This window comes from Manacus candei, unplaced genomic scaffold (assembly GCF_025592945.1).
Source record: "Manacus candei isolate 608988 ecotype Guabito, Panama unplaced genomic scaffold, ASM2559294v1 h1tg000037l, whole genome shotgun sequence".
Lineage (NCBI taxonomy): Eukaryota > Metazoa > Chordata > Aves > Passeriformes > Pipridae > Manacus > Manacus candei.
Genome location: NW_026138085.1, coordinates 2888313 through 2910126, shown reverse-complemented (window position 1 = coordinate 2910126; position 21814 = coordinate 2888313). Strand labels below are relative to the sequence as shown.

The following is a 21814-nucleotide window of genomic DNA, read 5'->3' as shown; positions in this document are numbered from 1 at the left end:
CCCCCTGTGCTTCTGGCCCCCATTTCTGCCTGCCAGGCCCTGACTGCTGAGCTTAAATGAAACATCAGATCATTTCAATGCCCTTTTCCACCACCTGAAAACTTCTATTTATCGACAATATTTTTTTATTTTTTAGGCAGTAGAGAAGTGGCTGATTCCCCGTCCCTGGAAGTGTTCAAGGCCAGGTTGGACAGGGCTCTGAGCAACATTATATTCATGAAATCAGAGAATCATAGAATGGTTTGGGTTGAAAGGGACCTTAATCTCCTTACAACCCTCTGCCATGTGCAGGGACACCTTCCACCAGACCAGGTTGCTCCAAGCCCCATTCAACCTGGCCTTGGACACTTCAAGGGATGGGGCAGCCACAGCTTCTCTGGACAACCTGTGCCAGGGCCTCCCCACCCTCACACAGAAGAATTTCATCCTAATATCCAATTTAAACCTACTCTCTTTCTGTTTGAAGTCATTCTCCCTTGTCCTGTCACTCCATGTCCTTGTCAAAGTCCCTCTCCCACTCTCATGGAGCCCCTTCAGGCACTGGAAGGCCACAATTAGTCAACCCGAAGCCTTCTCTTCTCCAGGCTGAACAATCCCAGTTTTCTCAGCCTTTCCTCATGGGAGAGCTGCTCCATCCCTCTGATCATCTCGGTGCCTCCTCTGGACTTTCTCCAACAGGTCCATGTCCTTCCTGTGCTGGGGATCCCAGGGCTGGATGCAGGACTTGTCCAAATACCCAGCCAGGGACTGCTCTCCCATCCAGGTTGCAGCAGTTCAGACATTTCCCTGCAGACACCAGATCGAACGAGGGGGGTGGACAAACACCTTCCCTAAATAGCTCCATAACAAAGGGAAAGAAAATCCATGTTCCCAGAACAGCTTTTCAGCCTCAGGGATAGACGCTGAAGGACTCGTGTTGCTGCCAGTGCACAGCCCCATGGTCTCTAAAAATGACAGATGATAATTTTGTGTTACCAAAAGTATTGCAGTGATTTTGGTGTAATTCTGCATCAGGCCTCAACTGGACAGATAAAAGTGAATTGATTACTGAACTCAGAATTAATAGTTGCTTAAACACCCTAATTGCATTTGTTATGAGCAGAATGTGATCTTAAATTGATAACACATATGCAAGGCACTTCAAAGTGGTAAATTTTCCTAAGCTGAGAACAATTACAAGCAAGAAATGATTGGAGCAAAAACTGAGAGAAAATAATTTGTGTTCTAAATGAGGGTTGTTTAGGAAAACTTTGATAGATGCTGTCCCCTCCACAGCATGCACACAGATTTGCAGTCCTGGAAGATATTCTTAGCTAAGAATCTATCATTGTTGAGGAAGAGAAAAACAAAAATAATAACAGTAATAAAAACCCAAATAGAACAAGAAGGGATTTGGTGACAAAAGCAATGAATTAACTGTTACATAACGCAGAGACCTGGAAGGCTAATCTGGAAGAGCAGTCAATGAAAATTATGTTTGCCAGCATTAAGGACTATTAGACACTGTGCATGTGTGTGTGTTTACAGGCATATGTGTCAGGAGGAAAATAAATGCTGCATGTTGGGTTTAGAGGAAGCTGGTGAAGAGTCTACTCTGATACTGCCAAAAAACCCAAAAAATGTCCAGACAAAGATTCATAACTCTGGAAAAAAGCAACCTGATGGGTCCATATCCTGGAAAGGTGATGGAAAGCTGCTTGTTCCAGCAGTAACCAGGCAGCACATGGAATGGCAACTGGGAAACTGAAATGTTTGTACATATCTAGGGCTAGAAGAAAGCTACACTGAATGGCCTCATAAGGAATGGCTGAGAGATCCTTTTAGGACGTTTGTACTTCGTGTGTGTCGGTACCTGGGGCAGTGGGAGAAGGGTTGCCCAGAGAAGCTGTGGCTGCCCCACCCCTGGGAGTGCTCAAGGCCATGCTGGACGGAGCTCTGAGCAACCTGATCTAGTTGAAGGTGCCCCTGCCCTTGGCAGGGGGTTGGAAATGGTTGAGCTTTTAAGGTCCTTTCCACCTCAAACCATTCTGTGACCCTATGGAGTTAGTCAAACAAAATAGAACAACATTTCTTTAGTTGGGGTGATGGATGGCAGAGAGGGGGAGACTCCCAGCACTGGGATATAATAAAAGATGGAAGAGATGCTGCAGAACCCTGGTAGCCAGTAGGACAGCAGAGTCCCTGTGGGACCTCCCAGAGCTTGCTCACATCCATTGCTGAGGATACAGTTTTCATACACTAAAAGTTACTGAAATTAGGACAAGTCAGATGCTGCGAGTGGTCTGGTCTGCTTGGGGAGCTGGTTTTATGTCAGCAGTGGGCTCTCAGGAGGACAAGTGCGAATTCAAACGCTCGTGAACCCCCATGAGCAGAGGAAAGATGGTGTTTTGGAGGACAGTGACTCATTTGAAAGTTGTCGTGAAGGCAGCCAGTGAACAGAGTGCTCATCCAGCATCAATCTTACCTTCTGCCAAAATCTGAAATGCCAGGAATGATGCCTCCCATATTCCAGGCTGGGATTTCCCAGGCAGAAGTGCCTACGCTGGGCAGGGAATCAAATATCTCCATGGCACATAAAAATGTGCCAGAGAGGTGACTAATCCCTGCACAGGAGACTTGTGCTGTGCAGTGTCCTCTTGGGACTTCCAGAGGGCTCTGGACATCACAGTGGCTGTGCTGGGCACTGGCCAGGCTGGTACTCAAGTCTGAGTCCTGGCCCAGCACCCAAAAGGTTTTTGAGGAGCTCAAAGAATGAACTATGGTATAGAAAACCAGATTCCTGTGGAGCCCTAAACAAGTTCCACTTGAATGTACATCCAGAAGGACATTAGAACAGGAACTGGTCACAGCCTATGGGAAAAAGAATTACTAAGGGAACATTCTTGAAGTAGCTGGGCTTTTGTATCTAAAAAGAGCCAGTGGTTGCAGGGTGACACCAGACATGATGTTTAGATGCAAGTCCTGGGGTTGGAATTACTTCCCCCACAAGTTAATTGTTGGACAGTTTGTCTCAGGGTCAGGTCCTTGGTGTAGCTCAGCACCTCTCTATCTTCCCCCATACACCTGTAACTCAGACAACTTTGATGCAGAAATTCTGAGTGTGGACTTTCTGACCACCTCTTACGTGCAAGGACAACTTCTCCCCCTCCTCATCCTCCTGCAGGATGCTCTGGGAGTGTGGGCTGTGGCCTCTGGATCTGGCAGTCCCTGCCATAAGCAATATCACCTGCAGGCTGGAGGCTTTCTCCTTTTTCCCCACACAGAAGTGGCAGCTCCTTTACTGGAGGACACATTTCATCTGGGTTTCCCAAACCCCTCAGCCAAAGAGTTCTGAGCTGGCTGTTAGAGCAGAGGCTCCTGGCAGTTCTCCTTTCACATCTCCCTCCCACCAACTCCTCACCCATCATGGCATTGTAGTTCCTTCATGGCTCTGTGACCCTATTCCAAGCAGGAGCCACCCTGGAACAAGCCACTGCAGAGCAGGAACTGATGTGAGTGGGGAAGAGGAGACAGTTGTGGGTCTCATGATCACTGCCTGAGGCTTCAGCCCCAAAGCAGCAAAGCCTTGTGCTCCAGGGGGTCTCTCTGGGTGCATTCACTCATGTGCTCTGACACACAATCACACACATACAGGTGGATGCTTTCCCTGGACCCTCTTCTGAGAGACTCTCCTATTCCCTGTTCCCTTTCCATCTTCCCAGACTCACAAACCTGTTAACAGCCTCTGCCTCGGGGCCCTGAAGGAGCCCTATGCATGCACCCTTTTTCTCATGATTATTTTTAAAGCACCATTTCTGCCTGTCGTCCTTCCCCCCAGGGTGGGGGTAACAAATCTCAGCTCTCCCAGCCCCTGGAAGAGCCACGAGGAGCCACCTCTGATGCCCCCGATGTGAACCACCATTTCCATATCTCAGAGTGTGTTCAAACAGCTCCAGGCCAGATTTTTCAGGACAGATATCACCCAGAACAAAGAGCTGATTTTAAGTGTCAAGAGAAGTGCAGACAAAGGCTCACAAGGACTGACCCTTTTTCTTCAGAGGGCTGTTATCCCCCTTCACATCCCCCTTCCCACTGCTACAGCAAAGTCCACACAGGGCTTTCCCCTAAGCCTGGCTTCCATCAAAGTGACTTGTACTGAAAGTTAGTGAGTCCCAGCTGGGAAATCCAAGGGATTTCCTGAGAAAAACAGCTGTGTGAGGACATGAAAGCAAACTCATTCCTGGGCACATGAGAACACTTGTGATGGTTTCATAATGCAAATTGAGAAGGCTGAGCAGCACCCAGGAGCATCCCTGTGTGCCACACTAAGTATCCTGAGCAGGGCATGGCTGGAAAACTACCTGTAACAGGGATTCAGCACTTCCAACTTCGGCATCCAGCTGCAGTTATGGCACTTTTAAAACGGTGAGGAGAAGTCAGTGAACCCTGTGGGGTTGTTGGGTAAGTGGTCCTGGCTTCTCCACTCAGAGTCGAGGGGGAGCAGAGCCAGTTCTGTGGCGCTGCCAGTCTTGGAGCAGCCTTGGAGCTCAGGTTCAGTGGATCCTGTGGGGCTACATGACCATGAACCATCTCAGGACCACAAGCTCCCATCTTTTTTCCCCCTCTCCCAGCAGCCTGGCTGGAGCGTTCCCACGATCCGCATGGGGTGGGTGTTAATTTTTAGTGCCTGCTGTGTGGTCTGCAGTGTTTAGTTCTGGTGCCAGCAGCTCCCTGTTGCCTGCCAGGCTCCCTGGTGGGTTTTTTTGAAGTGTTTGGGGCTTCCCCCCTGATGCTGGCATGGATGGAAGGTGCCCTTACCTAAGGATGCTCCTACTTTTCCAGACAGCTCATGTCACAGATGGCAAACAGCATCTGCACGTTCACATGCACATGCAGACAGTTAAACAGCACATCCAGAATTGCTCTATTTTAGGAGTTTTCTTAATTTAAAAAATATTATGACATATTCAAGGCACGTACCAGCAGAAATCTCAGTGCCAGCAGAAATCTCAGTACCCTGTTACTGTTGGGAGTGCCCAATCAATGGCAGAGACAAGCCCACTACCCTGCTGAAGGGATGAGGGGAGGTTTCTCCCTGAATCCAGCTGTTGATAGGCTCATTCCCAGAAGCAGAATGATTGATAACCCAGTTATTTGGAACCCACTAGTGGATGTATTCTTAGAAACTAGAACTTCATTTTCTCATGCTGCAAAATGTCATTTCCTAGGACTGGCTGCTCAGAAATTGGATTTTGTTCCTTGCCTTCACACCTGAGCAGCACAACAGACTGATGAATATTAATTGTGCTTTTTTATTTTTAATTTTATTTTTTTTAAAGCACCCTCAGCTGATAATTGTTTGATTACAAATACAGCAGAGGTGATCAGAGAGAGCAGCAGGACAGACTGTTGTGATGGCATAAGGTGAATCTCTCAGGGGAAGGGACCCCCAGGGAGGTTGCAGTCCCACACCTGCATTTGCCTGGCTCCTTGCTGCCCTTGACCGTGGCCACAGGATCCATTTCTCGTGTCTCTCCAGCACAGTACCTTCATTCACACTTGCCTTTGTTGGATAAATCCCGGGTATAGCTGCAGGGTGGCTCATTACATGGTTCATTACCGACACTATCCCTGGCAGAGAGCTCTGTGTGCTGTGCTGGGGGTATCCCTGCTGGAAGGACACACGGCCGTGCTCTGCTGAGCTGCTCCAGGACATCATTCCACCTCATGGCTGTGCCTCGGTGCTGGCATGTCTGGTTATCCATTGTAATGAGGTTTTTAATTTGGGGTGTTGGGGATTTGTCTGCTCGCTCAGCGATGTGTGCCCTCTGGAACAGGCTTTCCAAGAGACACAGAGACCTAGGGAGGGGTTTTCTCCACGGAATCAAGAAGCCATTGGCTGTGTTGGGACATGTGTCTGGGGCAGACACCAAATCTTTCTTCCTCACCCAAATGTCCAGTCTGGGGTGTGTCCGTGGTGCTTTGGCAGGGTGGGCAGGGCTGAGGGTGGGCAGGCACCACCTGGGCTGGGGAAACCCCCAGTTCCAACCCAGGCTGGGGGTGAACAGATCGAGAGCAGCCCTGGGGAGAAGGACTTGGGGGTGCTGGTGGGTGAGAGGTTGGACATGACTCAGCCATGGGCTGATCCCACAGTGTGGGCAGCAGGGAAGGGGGGAATTCTGCCCCTCTGCCCCTGTCCCCAGCACAGGACCCAGGCCACAGGAGGCCACAAAGTTGATTAGAGGAATGGAGCAGCTCTCCCATGAGGAAAGGCTGAGAGAATTGGGATTGTTCAGCCTGGAAAAGAGAAGATTCTAGGGTGACCTTACTGTGGCCTTCCAGTGCCTGAAGGGGCTCCATGAGAGTGGGAGAGGGACTTTGACAAGGACATAGAGTGACAGGACAAGGGAGAATGACTTCAAACAGAAAGAGAGTAGATTTAAATTGGATATTAGGATGAAATTCTTCTGTGTGAGGGTGGTGAGGCCCTGGCACAGGTTGCCCAGAGAAGCTGTGGCTGCCCCTGGATCCCTTGAAGTGTCCAAGGCCAGGTTGGACGGGGCTTGGAGCAACCTGGGCTAGTGGAAGGTGTCCCTGCCCATGGCAGGGGGTTGGACTGGATGATCATTAAGGTCCCTTCCAACCCAGGCCACCCTGGGATTCTACAGTCACACATCCCTGTGTCAGGCAGGTGGGTGCCCCACCTCTCACCTGTACACCCACGAGTGGCCAAGAGGCACTGTTTGCCCTGCACCAGGGGCTGTAATTCTGGTAAGAGGGGCCCTACACCAGGAAAAGCGTGGTGTCCATGTGCCTCCCCACCCCACACTGCCTCCCCAGGCACCTTGGTGAGCCAGGTGCCTGGATTAGCCTGTAGACAAAAGCACTGCCTTCGCATGCAAGAGATGTCAGGATGGAGAAGCATCAGGGGTGGTGAGCAGGCTCCTGGTCCTGCCCACCGTGGTGGGGGAGGCTCTGGAGCCAGCTTGGCAGGCAGGCACATGGACAGCACTCCTGCTGGAGACCAGTGGGGCTCTTCAGCCATGGGGTGGGATGCACTGGGATGGGATGGGATGGGGTGGGGCTGCAGCAGGTGTGCTCTGGGAGTGCCCAGAGGCACAGAGCAACCCAAGCTGCAGTGCTGGGGTCTGCACCGAGGTGGGTCCTGGAAGCATTTCCAGTGCTGCACGTCTGCGTCTGGGAGTGCATCAGTTGTTAAAGGCAGTGTGAGCATTTGGCAGGATTTCAGCCCAAAACTTCAAGCCAGTCTCAGTTTGCAGGGTGACAATTTGCTGGCAGGAAGCAGACCAGTCCCTTAGCACTCTGCAGGTGTGTGTGGTGGGGGGACAAGCCCCAGCGCTCCGGGGATATCCCTGGCAGCTCCTGCCTGGCGAGCAGAGCCTCCCAGCCAGCAGCAGGTCTGCTCCTGCCAGGGGCTCTGCCGGGGGCTTCGCCAGCAAGGGCTTTATTCCATCCTTTCCCTGGTCCATTCACCATGCCTCCTGCCTCCTCCCCCTCTCCCCGTCCCCTCCCACCCTGCCTGCTGGATCCCCAGCAGTCTCTTGACACCTTGGGGGAAGGCTGGGAGGTGTAACCATCGCCAGTGAGCGAGCGAGGGAGAGCAGGAGAGGAGGGAGAAGGAAGCCAATAACAGGGAGGTCTAGGAAGGTGGTGGAGGGGGAGGGACGGGGCCACTCCTCCATCGGTGGGACTGCAGATTATTTTGCATGGATTGTTGAAGAGAAAAGGGAGCTGCATTTGTGAAGGGACCAAAAATTAAACAGCTCATTGCTCGGGTAAGTGCCAGTGCGAGCTCCCCTGCTCTCATTGTCGTGCCGTACATCGATCCCCCCTCCTATTTTGCTTAGTTCTGTAGGGTTTGATTCTTATTAGGATTATTTGATGCATCAGCTGTATGCTTCAGTTGCTGGAGACTGAACCTCCCCATACATGTGTGTGTGTGTGTGTGTGTGTGTGTGTGTGTGTGAAGATGCCCATTCCCTGGATATACGTTGACACATTTTTCCAGCCCTCAGTGTGGTGTCTCGTTTGCAATGTTACCCTAAAGCGTGCTGTACACACACACACACACACACAAATGGTGTTTGCTGTCCCTGCCTTAAAAATCCACTCATCCACGCAGTTATTGAAGCTGAAAATTTAAAGGGGGGTGGGGGAGGCTCTTAAATCACAGTCCTCATTGGTGGGGGGGCTACTTCTCTTTATCCTGAGCCTGACACGGTCAGTATTATGTTTTATAACAAAGCTACATTTAAAGATCAATTCGGCAGTGGTTATTGCATCCAAATTACATGGTTGTCATGGAGATGGTACAGAGAAGCTGAAGTGATATGACTGCATCTGGACTGGAGTGGGGCTTCGCCGCCGAGTGAGATCCTGCCTTTGCCTCCTGTGTCTTTTTGTCTCTACTGGGTTACAGTTTCTTATAATCTTGACTGAAGCGGTACTGTATTAGGGGATTTAGAGGTCGAGCTGCTGGGAAGGGGGTGTGTTGCCCCTGCTCAGTGCTGTGTTATTATCGTAATTGTTCCATTAGCGTCTCCCTGAATTTCTTCCACGAGTCTGGGGAGGAGGAAGGCGTGAGAAGGACAGATAGTTTTCCGAGCACAGCTAAGGCTGGGAGTACTTTCCAAAAAGGTACCTGCCATGCCCACACCTCCCTGCCGGCTCCCACACCTTGGGGGACAAAAGGGAAAGGATGCTCTGGTTTTAGCCATGTTTATCTTCCATTTTGCTGCCTCAACTTTGTGGATACAAGGAGCCACTCACCTGCTCATCACTGTGTCAGGGGGATGGCATTTCTTTTTTTTTTTTTTTGTTATCATATTTGTTTGCTTTGCAACTGGTAATATGGATGTGTTGGCAGTTGGGAAAGAAAATCCATAATTTATGAGAATGAAATTTTTCCTGCCTAAGGCTAGCTGGAATACAAAGAGTATATCTGTGGGAAGGGCATGTTATATGTTACAGATGTGTATTTCTCCAGCAACTGGGAGTAAATCTCACTATTGTGCTCATCTTCATTATTTTGGGTGTTAGGCTGGCTTTAGTCAATATTTAATCTAAGCTCATTGTGTGCTCACACAATAAACGTGCAATTTGGAGCCTAACTTTACATCTCTAAAATGCTTTGGGAATGCATGTGGCATTGTCTCCATAAATGCAATTTCACCCTTTTCTGTGAGACCAAGCCTATTGTGGGGATGTAAATATAGTAAAAGGCACTGGTGGAAGCAAGCCCATCAGAATGGCAGTGTTTCTCTAATTGTATCACTAAACATAAGACAGAATTAATTACTAGGATAAACAGAGCTTTGTAGCTGTTGGATCAGGATAATATTTGCATGGAGTTCCAGGCCTGCATTATAGTAGCTGGTATTATGGCTTAAATTCCCCCCATGCCAGTAGATAATGTCTTTTAGCCAGGAGTGAAGCATATTATCATTAGATATTTTTGCATTAAAAATATGTTAAATCCCCATGTCCTTGTCAAATTGTCCATTGCAAGTGCTCCAAAGTGTGTGATTCATTTAGGATTTTCCTTAACGTGATTTTTTCCTGTACAAGTCCAGGCAAACAATGGATAAAGTCTGAAAGTGGGCGGCCGAGCCCAGAGGGGAAGTCAGAGAGATGGCTGATTCACAAAATGGATGGTCCTCGTTCTGTGTCCTTTTCCCCCCTAAAAGTTAGGCACAAGTGGAGTTGAAGTAGGTGGTTTTCCCTGGAGGCACCCTTGGATCTGTGAGCCTGGAAGCCGAGTAGTTCCGAATTCATACCGAGTTTCCTCCTGTCTCAGTGTGTTCTTCAGCCCACCCCAGGACGTGGCTGGATTATTCTCTGGGGAAGCTGAGGCTTGGGGTGGCCAAGTGGCTTTGCCAAGGTGACAGCAGCAGTGTGGGGCAGGGGATGCAGGAGCTCTGCCAGGATGCCCCTTCCTGTGCCCCCGGGGCTGTTCAGTGCCTGGATGGTGCTGTCCTGCTTGCAGGGGCGGTGGGGAGCTGAGGATGGGAAGCAGTAACACTGGTTTGTGGTGACTGGGGTGAGGGTGTGCTTTGCTGAGGCCACTCACGAGAGCTTCACAGAACGTGGCAAGAGAGAGCCAGGCAGTTTTAGACCAGTTCCTGTGGTGCCCAAGATGAGGACATGCTTTTCTGACCCCAGGGTGACTGAAATGAAGCCCCTTTGGTGCCCTCATCATGTGGCTCTTCACACAGAGTTGGACACTTGGCAGGAGGTACCTGCCTCATTTCTCCTCATGGCTGCACCCAGCTCTGAGTGTGAGGCCTTCACAGGTGTCTTGGCTTTCTGCTCTCCCCCTGGTGCTGCTCACCTCTCATCTCCCTGCTGCAATGTCCTGTACTGCTCTTCTGGGCTTCAGCTTACAGTACCATCCCTTCTCTCCATCCCATCACCCAACACCTTTTCATCCCCTTCCTCCACGGGTTTTCCCATCAGTGAAGATTCCTCCATCCAGCATTGCCACAAGCTTCTGTGCCATGGTTTGTACCAGGGACACACAGCCCTGGGTAAATCAGGCCACCATGTCAAAGGGACTGAAGTACAAAGTCTCCTTTGAAGTCTGGAGGTGTCCCATGTGGTGTCCGTGGTTCTGCCCAAAGCTGGAGCTGTTACTTGTTGCCAGAAGGAGATGGAATCCCCTGATCAGCTCAGGCATCTGTGTGTGGCCCTGTTGACTTGCACAGGTTGGTGGTGTAGCCAGGAGGATGTTCCCTGGGCTGGGAGGGAGCTGTGGCTACTGCCAGGGGAGTGCTGGCCATGGGCAGAGCAATTCCTGCTGATGGAAAAGCTTGCTTGGAGGTTGTGTGTGAGCAGCCCCTGGAGTGGGTGATCTGCTGATGTGAGTGGCCACATCTCTTGCAGTTGCTGCTGCTCTGCTACCTCACAGCCTCTGCTGTGGACACACCTCTTTTTACCAGATTTCCTGGGGATGGAAACATCCTCCTTGCCCTTTCAGCAGGGATGTGCTGGGACAGGGTCCATGGCAGGCTCGGTGCACTGAGCCTCAGTGGTCAGATGGACCCATATTAATGGTGCAGAGGTGTTTTCTGCACAGGAGGCTCGTGGCACTTCTCTGTGGTGGTTATGGTGCAGGAATTGTAGATGAGAAGGGTGGGATCAGTTCTGCCTCCCTCTCATTTCCTGTGACCCTGGGGAGGTGACTGGCAGGGTGGCCTTATGGGGGAGAGGTGCCTGTCCAAGTTGGGCAGTAACCACTTCACCCTTCGTCCTTACTGCTGTCCCTTTGTCTTCCTGCAGGAGCTCCAGGAGATGAGTGGCTTAGATGTTCAGGGAGGCCCTTCCCTGCAGCCCATAACCTGGCCTTCCTGACCCTGGGCAGCTCCTAGCTCTGCTCAAGGCCCAAGTAGGGACACTAGTGATTCCTCCTTTAGAGACAACGCTGTTCCCATCACTGGATCAGTCCCAGTTCTCCCTCACTTACACCAGGCAGGGCCAGAAAACATAAGAGCCACAGGAAGCCTGAGCAGAGGTGGTGCAGCTGAGCTTGAGGCCCTTCTTGTGTTCTCCATGCTTTTTCTGGGCTGCAGGCTTCAGCCTGGCACTGGGCACAGGGTTTGTCACCCACCTCTTCACTGCTTGTATGTCCTCCACTCCTTCCTCTTCCTCCTCTCATCAGCTCACATACTCCCCTCAAGGTTTCTCAGCTCTGTGGTTTCTCAGTCAGTCTTGAAGGGCCTGACTGGTGGCTGTGGAGGAGACAGGGCTGGCAGGTTGTTTGAAGGACCAGTGTGTCCCCATGTCCAGCACAGGAGTCATGCTCACACTGGGTCCCAGAGGAGGAGGCCACACCTGAAGGGATCCTCCCAGAGCTGCTCTGAGGGGTCCCATGTGAACTGGTCAGGCTGTCACCTCTGTGGTACCACCAGCCTTGCTTCATCTCCTCCTCCATCCTCTTGTTCCCTGAGGCAGCCTGGGTGGCTCCCAGCAAAGGTAGTGTTAGTGGGATGCCCTGACATTGCCAGCTGCCCTGAGACATCTCATCAGGGGCAGGGAAGGGGCAAGGTTTCCTGTCCAGCAGGACGAGCACAGGATTCATCTGAGGAGTTTCTGCCTTCCTCTACATCATGGGACATGTTCTGGTCCAAGGATCATCTCCCAAAGCCCACTATGGCAAAGCAGAGGTCCACTGGTTTTGTATCTCCTGCTGCCCAGCTCAGACACCTCCACATCACAGAGACCTCCAGTGTCTCCTGCAGCTTTCAGTGTGATGTGAGCATGGCAGGGAGAGCACTGGGGACAGGATCCCTCTGTGATCTTCTGGATGAGGTGTTTTGTGGACTGGGGGGCTCACAGCTGGATTTGGTGTCTTGTGCAGTCACTGCCCACCCTGTGTCCCCCTGCGGGCCCTGCAGCTGAGCCCCTCGTCTCTCTGTGGCCTTTCTGTGGCTCTGTGATGGAGAACTGAATTCCCCCTCAACAGAAAAACCTGCAGCTCTGCACTAGGGGAGCAAAGCCCAGTGATGCCCCCTTTTTGGGGTATTGGAAGCATGAGCTCTCCTGATCAGCATTGAGCAGGAAGACCTACCTCAGACCCAGGTGACTGCTACACTTACAGTTCACTGACTGAACTGAAAAGCCCAGGGAAAATAATGTGAGCTCAGCTTCTCCTCCCCCATGTGCACTTGTCTCTGTATTATTTTCTTGATATGAAAAAACAAATGTGACCCAAATATCTTCTTCTTTTAAATCCTTAAAAAATTGAAAGATTGCAGGGAAATGCTGTACTACCAAACTAAATTGAAGGGTGGCATTTTTTTTTTGTTTTCTGTATTTGTTTACCTGCTCCAAAGTCCAAGCATAAAGCTCAGTTCTTGCAACTTTTTAATTTATTTTTTTTTTTTACACTTTGGTTATTTTTTTTCAAATCCACCTCTTCAGTGGTTGCAGCACAAATGCATCACAACTCTGGGTAAGGTTTAACTGACCTGTAATCACAATTTTCGGCCAATGAACAATTTTTCCAAAAAATTTCACGTGGTTCTGGGCAAGATCCTCACAGAGGTGGAGAAGGAGTTCCCTGTGGTACCTTCCCACCTCCTTCCAGCACCTGATCCAGACCTGGATGGTCCACTTACAGGGATCTCTGCCCACTCTGTGCATGGCCACTTGGTGTTGGCTGGTGCTGGACACAGGGTGGTCCTGGTCTAGTAGAAGGTGTCCCAGCCCATGGCAGGGGGTTGGAACTAGATGATCTTTAGCCTTCCAACCCAAACCATTCCAAGATTCTGTGGCACCTTCTCCAGTTCACCCTCAGCCTCTTCCCATTGCATGTCCTGGCAGCTCAAGGAGCATTTGGACAACACTCTCAGGCACAGGGTGGGATTGTTGGGGTGTCCTGTGCAGGGCCAGGAGTTGGATTCAATGATCCTTGTGTGTCCCTTCCAGCTCAGGATATTCCATGAAAGATGGATTTTGCAGACTTGAGGCCTGCCCTCAGAGTGGCACAAGGCACCCCTCCCAAGGCCAAGCTTGCCTTCCGTGGGCTCTGCTCCTGCCATGTTCTGCACATTTCTCCTCAGATGGGCACTGGTACCCAGCCAGTGGGAGTGGGTGGAGGTGGACTGGGCCCCTGATGTTTTGGGCACTTCTTAGGAACAAAAGCAACCAGGATATGGATGCAGCCTGCCCAAGCAGGACACAGGCATGGGGAGAACAGAAAGGATCTCTGTCCAGAAGGGGATACACCATGCAGGGGGATTCTGTTAAATTAAAAATATATATTTGTCTTTGCTGGTACAACAGAAGCTATGGGAGCAGGCAAGAGGAAAGCGAGAAAGCTTTATTTAATTAGATTATGAGGCCCCAAAGGCTTCAGACTCATAAAAAAATGAATTGATTTTTGTAATTGAGGATGGGGTTTCTGCCAAGTGCTGCTTTAATGAGTATTTAGGTTTTGCCTCCTAAGTTAGCAGCACCAGGCAAGGGCAGCTATTGAGCCACTCCTCACCAGAGTCCTGAGCTTGGAAACAGGAGCTGACTGTCTGCAGCTGGGAGTGTTACCCTGCCTTTCGAGGAAAGGACATCCTTTCAAGGCTTTTTGTCCAGGTCTCTTCGTGTTGTCTCAACATTAAAGCTCCCTCTCTTCCCCAGGTCCCAGGAGGCAGCTTTCTCCATTGCCTGGAAACTGAGGCAGCAGAAAATCATGGGGTTGTTTTCCCTTCCAGAAGTAGAGAGAATTAATTTGCTGCAGCAGCTGAGGCAGTTTCCTTTGGTGGCTCCTTCCTAGGGGGTGGTGGGACAAGTGCATGGCACTGCTGGCCCATGGTCTGATGGTGACTTTTGCCACCTTTGAGATGGGCTGGGGTGGGCTCTTGGGGTGGGTTGAGGGTCCCAAGCCTGAAGGCTCGACTCAGTCTGCAGTGTCCTTTCCTCTCCATCCCTGCCTCTGACCAGGGGTGCATTGGTGGGGCTGGGGGTGGAGGGGCTCTGGTCACCTGCACAGGAGCTGTTGCTATGGAGAGTCTCCTTCTGCAGCCCCCCTGTGTCTTGGTGACCTTCTTCTCTGCTTGTTCCCACTCTGAGAAATGAACCTTGCAAGGTGCTGAAAACCTTTGCTAATCATTTATTAGCCCTTTATTTACAAATGTGCTTTGTAATAAAGCCTGACCTTTTCCTTTGCATCTCTCCTCCTCTCTGTTGAGTGGTCCTGGCTGTTGGCTGCTCCTCACAGGCAGCTGCCAGCCCCCAGAGCAGCACCCATGGAGCTCATCCTGTACCACCTCTGCCTGGGATGGTGCCTGTGTGCTGCTCCTGCAGGTGATCCCCAGAGCCCACACTGTGCACAGCACCTGAGCACCCTGGGACCTGCCTCTGGCTCAGCACCTCGTAGTGGGAGCCACAGGACACCAGGATGGGCATTGTCCCTCACCCTAAACCATAAGACTGGAAAGAGCAAGAGATTTTTATCCCTGACTTTTGGACCTGCCTCCTTTAGCCAATACAGGCTTCCTCCAAAGTCTTTTTAGTTTTGCATGCAAGAATGGGGAGAGCTGGGTGTTCAGGGGTGGCTTCAGGAAGCCTGGATTTCCTGTGTGTCCACAGTGTGAGAACTGGGATAGTGTCAAGAGGAGCTGACTCCACAGTGGAGTGGGAGTGTTGGCCCAGCAGTGCCTGGGGACCAGGAGCAGAGTAACAACCCCAGGTGAAACTCAGGAGGTTTGGATGTGCAGGATCACAGCAAGACCACAGCATGATAGCAACACCTGAAATGCAGATGTGTTACTATTAGTGCCATCAGACCAAAGGAGAAGGGCACAAAATTACAGCAGCTCCTGGCAGATGTAGGGGATGATCCTATAGCAGAAGCCTGTGCTTTAGTGACCTGGGTGTTTTCTGTAAGCACAATCAGAAGGGAAGGGGGGGGTCTTCTGCTCTCCAGATAAGAGCAAACTGCAAGGAGTGCACCCTGGGGACACTGTCCCTTTAATTTTGCACGCTGTAAAAATCAGAGATGCCCAGTCCCAGACACACAATGTGCAGTTTGCACTCTTGTCTGGGGCCGTGTCCCCCCCAGCAGTCCCGGCTGCCACTCCTCGTGTGCCACTATGTCATTGGGTCACCGCTGAACCAGGCTGAGCAGCATTCAGCTCCTGAACCTGTATTTCATCTTTACAGCACACTTCATTCTGGCAGGCCCCTCTGGCCTCTCTGTGCATCACTGAAGCCTCAGTCCAGAATGTAATTCATCAGTTCCTGAAGTCATTGTCTGATGCCCAAATGTAATGATGTCTAAGGAGCAGGAGAAAAGCCCTGAGAACACCTGAAAAAAGAGGCAGAATGACCTACTGCAGCCTGGTGTACCCTTGTCACAAGATCTAGTGCAGGGCATCGTGCACACTGGGAGGTTGGGAGAGCCCCGTGGTCCCAGAGCAGGTGTAGTTAAACAGTGCACTGTCCTGATGCAATTACATCAGCCTGATGGTGCTTTTTGCTCTTCTTATAGTTCCCCTGAGGAGAAGCAGCATCCTTGTCTCTATAAAGCACCTTTACATCAGTTTAGGAGTGTGTCTGTTAGAGGCTGACTCCTTCATGAGGGAAATCCCACTCCTACTGCCTTGGTTATCCAGCACATCCATTAAGGGCAGACCAAACCTCTGCACAGGAGCTGTGAAATGGCTCCACCAGGGTTTACAGTTGCACTTTCTGGGCCACTTGCTCAGTTTTCAAACCGAGTCAGCTTCAGCATTTCATGGTGCTCAGAGCCATCCGTGCTTGGGGAAGGCAGTTCAGGTCCCAGAGCAGACCCCCCAAGGGTGGTCAGCAGTGCTGGGCAGGAGAGCCGTGTGCTCCTCGTGGGTGTCTGCACCAGAAACATCAGCAGCTGGGGCTGCTGTCCCAGGCTGGGGGGTCCAGTCAGAGAGCAGCAGAGTGTACTCTTCTGGTTGTAACACAGACTTCTAATGCAGATCAGATGCAGCCTTTCTGCTGACTGAACCCTGGGGGCTGAGCTCAGCTGGAGATGTCTACATTTGAGCGAGCTGAGCCCCACTCAAAGTGCTTTTCCGTGTATTCAAGCAAGTTCTGGTATATCCAAGTTCTGACTAGCATCTCCTGTTAAAGATAATGAGAACTTGCCACATCCTAACGGAGCAGTGAAATCCTGCTTTTCTTTTAGTGGTTCCATCCCGGTCTGTGAGTTCTGAGAATAAATATGCAATTATATTTTCAGCCATTTCATTGAGTCTCTGCACTCTGCAGACTGCAGGCTGGGAGACTGAGGGAGACAACACAGTACTACACAGGTGTGATGGACACACCTAAAACGTAGGTGTGCCCAAGGTTTTTTTTTTTTTCTTGAGTGAAAGATGCTGGAGAAAGGAGGGGGAGTGGTCGTGCTACCTGCAAAACATACACCCTTGGGAACAGAATGAGTATGACTCCTCCAGCAGGGAAGAATGATGAACTGTCGGTGCCTCCTTGGTGTTCTGGAGCCAACAGGCAGTTTACAGAAGTTCAGTGACCATCTCTTTGCCTCTGGAAGAGGAAGATCGACTTGGCCCCCACTTCCTTTATAGGGAATGTTTTGACAGGAAAGGTGGAATTTTTGGGCTAAACCACAGAAAAAATGGCCTGCTGTAGAATTAGTGAGCTTATAGGTGGAGTATTCACTAGGAAGAGGGCTGATGCTCACATCCCAGTCTGAGAGGACGTGATTTTCCTGCAGCATTGTCCCATCTGCTCCCCTGTCATTGCTTCCTTTCTGCAGTTTGCCTTTTGCCTCCTGAATGTCTTAATTTGGTCTCGATGACGTCTTAAAGTCCCTTCATATTAGATCTCGTTCTCCCAGACTGCTCCTTGCAGGTCCTCTGGGCACACAGCTTTATGCCCAAGTGGAGCTGCTGACTTCAGTGGAATTGCCATGTTTTGTGCCCTGACACCCTGCAATGTTAGGCAGGGAAGTTCCAGCCTTGTTGGCTGTCAGCAAATCTTGGCTGAGTCTGTGTTTTCAAGCCAAATAAGTGCATCTCGGTCTGATTTGGGTGAGGGAAGCTGTTCTTCCTTTCCTTCTCCGAGATGAAAATAGAACATCCCCGCTGGTGTGACAGTTACCCAGCTGTTTGCTCATGGATGGTTCTCCTGCCTTGGGTCCAAAGTGGACACTGGTTGAAGCCGTGTTAGGCTTTGCTTGCTGAAACCAGTTGGAGGGCTTAGTCCTACCTGGACAACCTCCTGGCTTTCTCCACTAGCCACTTCTGGATCTGATGCCTTCTGGGCATGAACATCTTCAGCAGTCACGATCCCTGCTACCCAGTCATGGGTGCCTTGTTCCAATGCTCCTGGTCTGGAGCCCTGCTGGAAATGCAGGGCTGACATGGTGGCACTCAGTAGCAGCCAAGAATCTTGAACCAGTTGTCTGTCTACACAGGGTTCTCAAGGGCATGGGGACCATTGTAGGGCCTGGAGAGTGCAGGGCTGTGCTGGCAAGCAGAAAACGTGTTTGATTGATAGAGCAGGGAGAGCCCTTTGGAGACCAAAGGTGGTGTTGGGTCCAAGGTGGTGTTGGGTCGTGGGTTTGACTCGATGATCTCAGAGGTCTTTTCCAACCTAGTTGATTCTGTGGCTCTGTGACCAGGGCTGAGTCCCTGCTGGGCAAAACAAGGACCATTCCTGTCTGCCAAGGGAGCCTAATCCCCTTCTTCATAGAGAAGAGGCTGAAGTTACTCCTTTTTCTCTGGAGATGGTGCAGGGTGGAAATGCAGACCTTTTGAGGTGTGTGTAGGTGTGTATAATGATATCCACAATGCTTGCTGTTCTCTTTCTCAAAGGAGGATCCTCTCCATCATCCTCCAGCTTCCAGAGTGGCTGTCATAGTCCCATTCACTCTAATGCCATCAGGTTGCTCCAGGTGGTTCCCTATGGGTGAAGGAGTGCTGTGTGGAGAGAAGGGAGATTTCACACACTAACTGACAAGTGAGGAGTTATCTGGTGTTGCAGGTTGCTGCACATCAGCTTTGGACACCACCAGCTGGCTCCAAAACAGCTGTCTCTGATGTCAGCACCCACAAAAGTCTGTTTGCTGTCTTCCCACTCTCCTGGCAGGTTGGAGAGATGCTCAGGAAGATCTTACTCCCTTCAGTGCTCTCTGGGTCACACTGAGCACCCAAGGAACCCAGAGCCAGTGCCCAGCCATCTCTGCACATTCTGGGCATCTGGTGCTGCTGGTCCCTGTGTCCCTTGGGCTGGAGTCCATCTGTCTGCCAACACCCTGTCTACCACCTTCTGTGGACAGAGCATCTCCATAAAAGTCTGGTGCCTTACTAGTCCTCATCTCTGATGTTTATTGATAAGTTGGCATGTGAAGGGAAGTTCACCTCCTTTCCAAAACTCCATTTCATTCTGCAGTGCTGGTCTCCATCACCCTGGATGTTTCTCCCAGTGAGCAAACACGATGAACTCACCTGCTGCCTCCTGAAATCTTGCTGAGGCGTTGCACAGGTTTGGTGTAGACAGACAGCATGGCAGGAATTTCCTTTTCTGGGGTCTGAGTCAGCTGCCAGCCCTGTTTTATTATTTTGGGTACTGGGAGAATGTGGGGAGGGAGGATCAAAGCAAAGGGAGGCAAAAAGAAGGGAAGAAGGCTGTTTCCATTTATGGTTTATGAATAGCAGTTGCAGCTCTTGTGGATTTTTATGGAAGGTAACCCTGGCTGTGGGGAAAGCTGGGTTTCAATGAATTCATTTACAAGGTTGCATGGAACTGAGTGGAAAGGCCCCATGAACAGCCTGGTTTTGTAAAAAAACTACAGACAACCAGGAAAGAAGCCAAGTTTACAGCCACCTGAACTATAAAGCTCCCTCTCAAGAGAAGGTGAGCACCAGAGCAGGTAGGTACAGGTGAGGATGGAGCCAGCTCTGAGCTTAACCAAGAAAACCTGCTCTTCGGGGATAAGGTTTGCTTGGGAGAACCCTTTAAAAACTCCTGTCTTGAACAAGATGGACTGATCTTGAGCTGTTTGTTCTGCACTAAGGCAGGGTTTGAGCCACTGGGACCCACCTGTTACCCAGACAGGCATCCTGCTCTCAAGCTCTCTCCTCTGAGCTGTGGGAGCTGCATGAAGATGGGGTGCCAGGGCACAGAAAGCCTCTGCCCCTTTCCCCCCTCTTTCCTCCCATGCCAGGGAAGGGATGATTGGGATCCTTTGGTATCCTTGTGACCTGCCTTAACAGCTGCAGGCTTTAGATCTGCACCACAGGCTCCTGCAGCAAACAACCACCTTGGACAGATCCACTTCGTGGGGAGCATCATCCTGGAGAGGCAGGAACGACAGCCCTATTGGGAGCTGCCCTTCTCCTCCTTCCCCCAGGATGCAGTAAAAACTTACCCTCCTTTGCTGTGCCCTCTCTGGAGGCTCCTGGTTGTCTCTGAACCACGGGAGGATTCCTGTGAATTGCAGTGGGTTTCTGCAGGTGTAATCCTTGGGGAGCCCTGCAAGGTCTCCAAGGGGGTCATGGTTTCCTTCTGCAGGAGTGAGGATCTCAGGGTCAGACAGACCCCACTGACTGCTGTAGGATCTTTGCCTCCCCATAGTCAAACCAGGAAGCCCCGAATGGTGTTTAAAGGAGCCTATTCCAATGGGATTACAGACACAACACACTGCCTAGAACACGGGGGTGTTCAGGTCTGCGTTCATCAGCCTCCTGGACCTTCCACCTCAAGCTCACACTTCTCCTGGGACACATAAGCTCACTGTCCCTGTGCTTTGGCCATTTTTTGTGGAGGCTTAAGTGACTCCTACCACCTCACCAAGATGGAAAGTGAGGGTGCAGTCACAGAGTCACAGAATAGCAGGGTGGGTCAGGTTGGAAGGGACCACAGTGGGTCGTCTGGTCCAACCTCCTGCCCCAGCAGGGCCATCCCAGAGCACATGGCACAGGATTGTGTCCAGATGGTTCTGGAATATCCCCAGTGAGGAGACTCCACACCCTGTCTGGGCAATCTGTTCAGGGCTCAGTCACCCAAACAGGAAAATTCTTCCTCCCGTCCAGCTGCAACTTCCCGGGCATCAGTTCCTGCCCGTTCCTCTTGTGCCATTGCTGGGCCCCCTGAGCAGAGCCTGCTCCAGCCTCTGCCCCCTCCCTGCAGCCCCTGACACACCCTGGGGAGGGCCCCTCTCAGGCTCTGCTCTGGAGGCTGAACAGCCCCAGCTCCCTCAGCCTTTCCTGCTCCCAGAGCTGCTCCATCCCTTCAGCATCTCCGCCTGGATGCTGGCCCCTCTCCAGGAGCTCCCTGTCCCTGCTGTCTCTCAGGAGCTCGGAACTGGACACAGTCCAGGCTTTCACCCCCACAGGCTTGAGACTGTGACCCTGTTTTGCCTGTGAAGGGAACAGTCAGGTTTCATGGTGCACACCCAGGGCTAGAGGAAGGCTCAGTGCACCAAGTGCTGCGTAGTCAAGGTGTCAATATGAAGAAAGGAACATGCCAAAAATGCTAAATATGTTCTTTTATTTTCCCTGTTTGAGTAACTGCAGAAGAGTGAAAACAGCAAATCTGTTAAGGATTTTAAGACTCATTTTTATTGTTTTCTATAAGCAAAAAACTGCTGTTGTTTCCCCAAGATGAAGTTTAGCAGGAGTCGTTTAGATCTGAATGTGTCCTAATTGCTCTGGGGACTCTAATAAAAATTCAAAATAGGGAGCTATAGGATTTGGCTTCAAGAAAGAGGTATGTTCCATGCACAGTGATTTCTGATTACCCAAAGGCTCTTTTTTTAGCATGTGGCTGGTTTATTTTAGTCTGTGGGATATGTTTTATCCATGGCCTCTTTTCCACGTTGGAAGTGAAGGATGCAGTTTAAACTGTCAGGGAACCACTGGGACAGCATATTGTCCACGAGCAGGGGCCATCAGTCCCCCCAGGGCTCTGCAAAGCGTGACTCTGGCATCAGTGAGTGCTCATATGTCCTTGTTGAGGCACATTTTCTCCCAGCCCAGGTGAGTGCTGGCATGTGGGCATCACCCAGGCAGGAGAACCAGCACCTTGGCTCTGGCACGGGCAGGATGGCCCTGGTGGCTCCCACAGCACTGCACTGGCTCCTGTCGACCCCACGTCCCTCCCAGATGGCAAAGCTTGGGGATGTGGGTTGGAGTGGAGTACACAGACCTCCCCCCCATGGTGGCTGTCCAGCCTCTTCATGTCTGGAGCACATCTCTCACTCCCTCCAGCCTCAGATCCTGGGTGAGGAGCGCTGCTGCTCTGCCAGGCTTCCAGGAGCCAGAGAGCTACAGGCCTGAATGCTCTGCCTTGTCTCAGAAAGGCTGGGGCAAAGCAGGGAACT

General features: G+C 51.1%; 1 protein-coding gene across 4 annotated transcripts in view; it reads left to right on the top strand.

Annotated features, from left to right (window-relative positions):
• Positions 1-21814, top strand: part of PSD2 (pleckstrin and Sec7 domain containing 2) — an 86487-nt gene that overhangs the window by 12637 nt on the left and 52036 nt on the right. For 2 of the 4 annotated variants that reach the window (XM_051793685.1, XM_051793687.1), the window contains exon 1: positions 7567-7775. The exons of the other annotated variants lie outside the window; for them this stretch is intronic. The gene's annotated coding sequence lies outside the window, so the exon portion shown is untranslated. Of the gene's footprint in view, positions 1-7566; positions 7776-21814 lie in introns of those variants that run through there. 4 annotated transcript variants of the gene reach the window in all.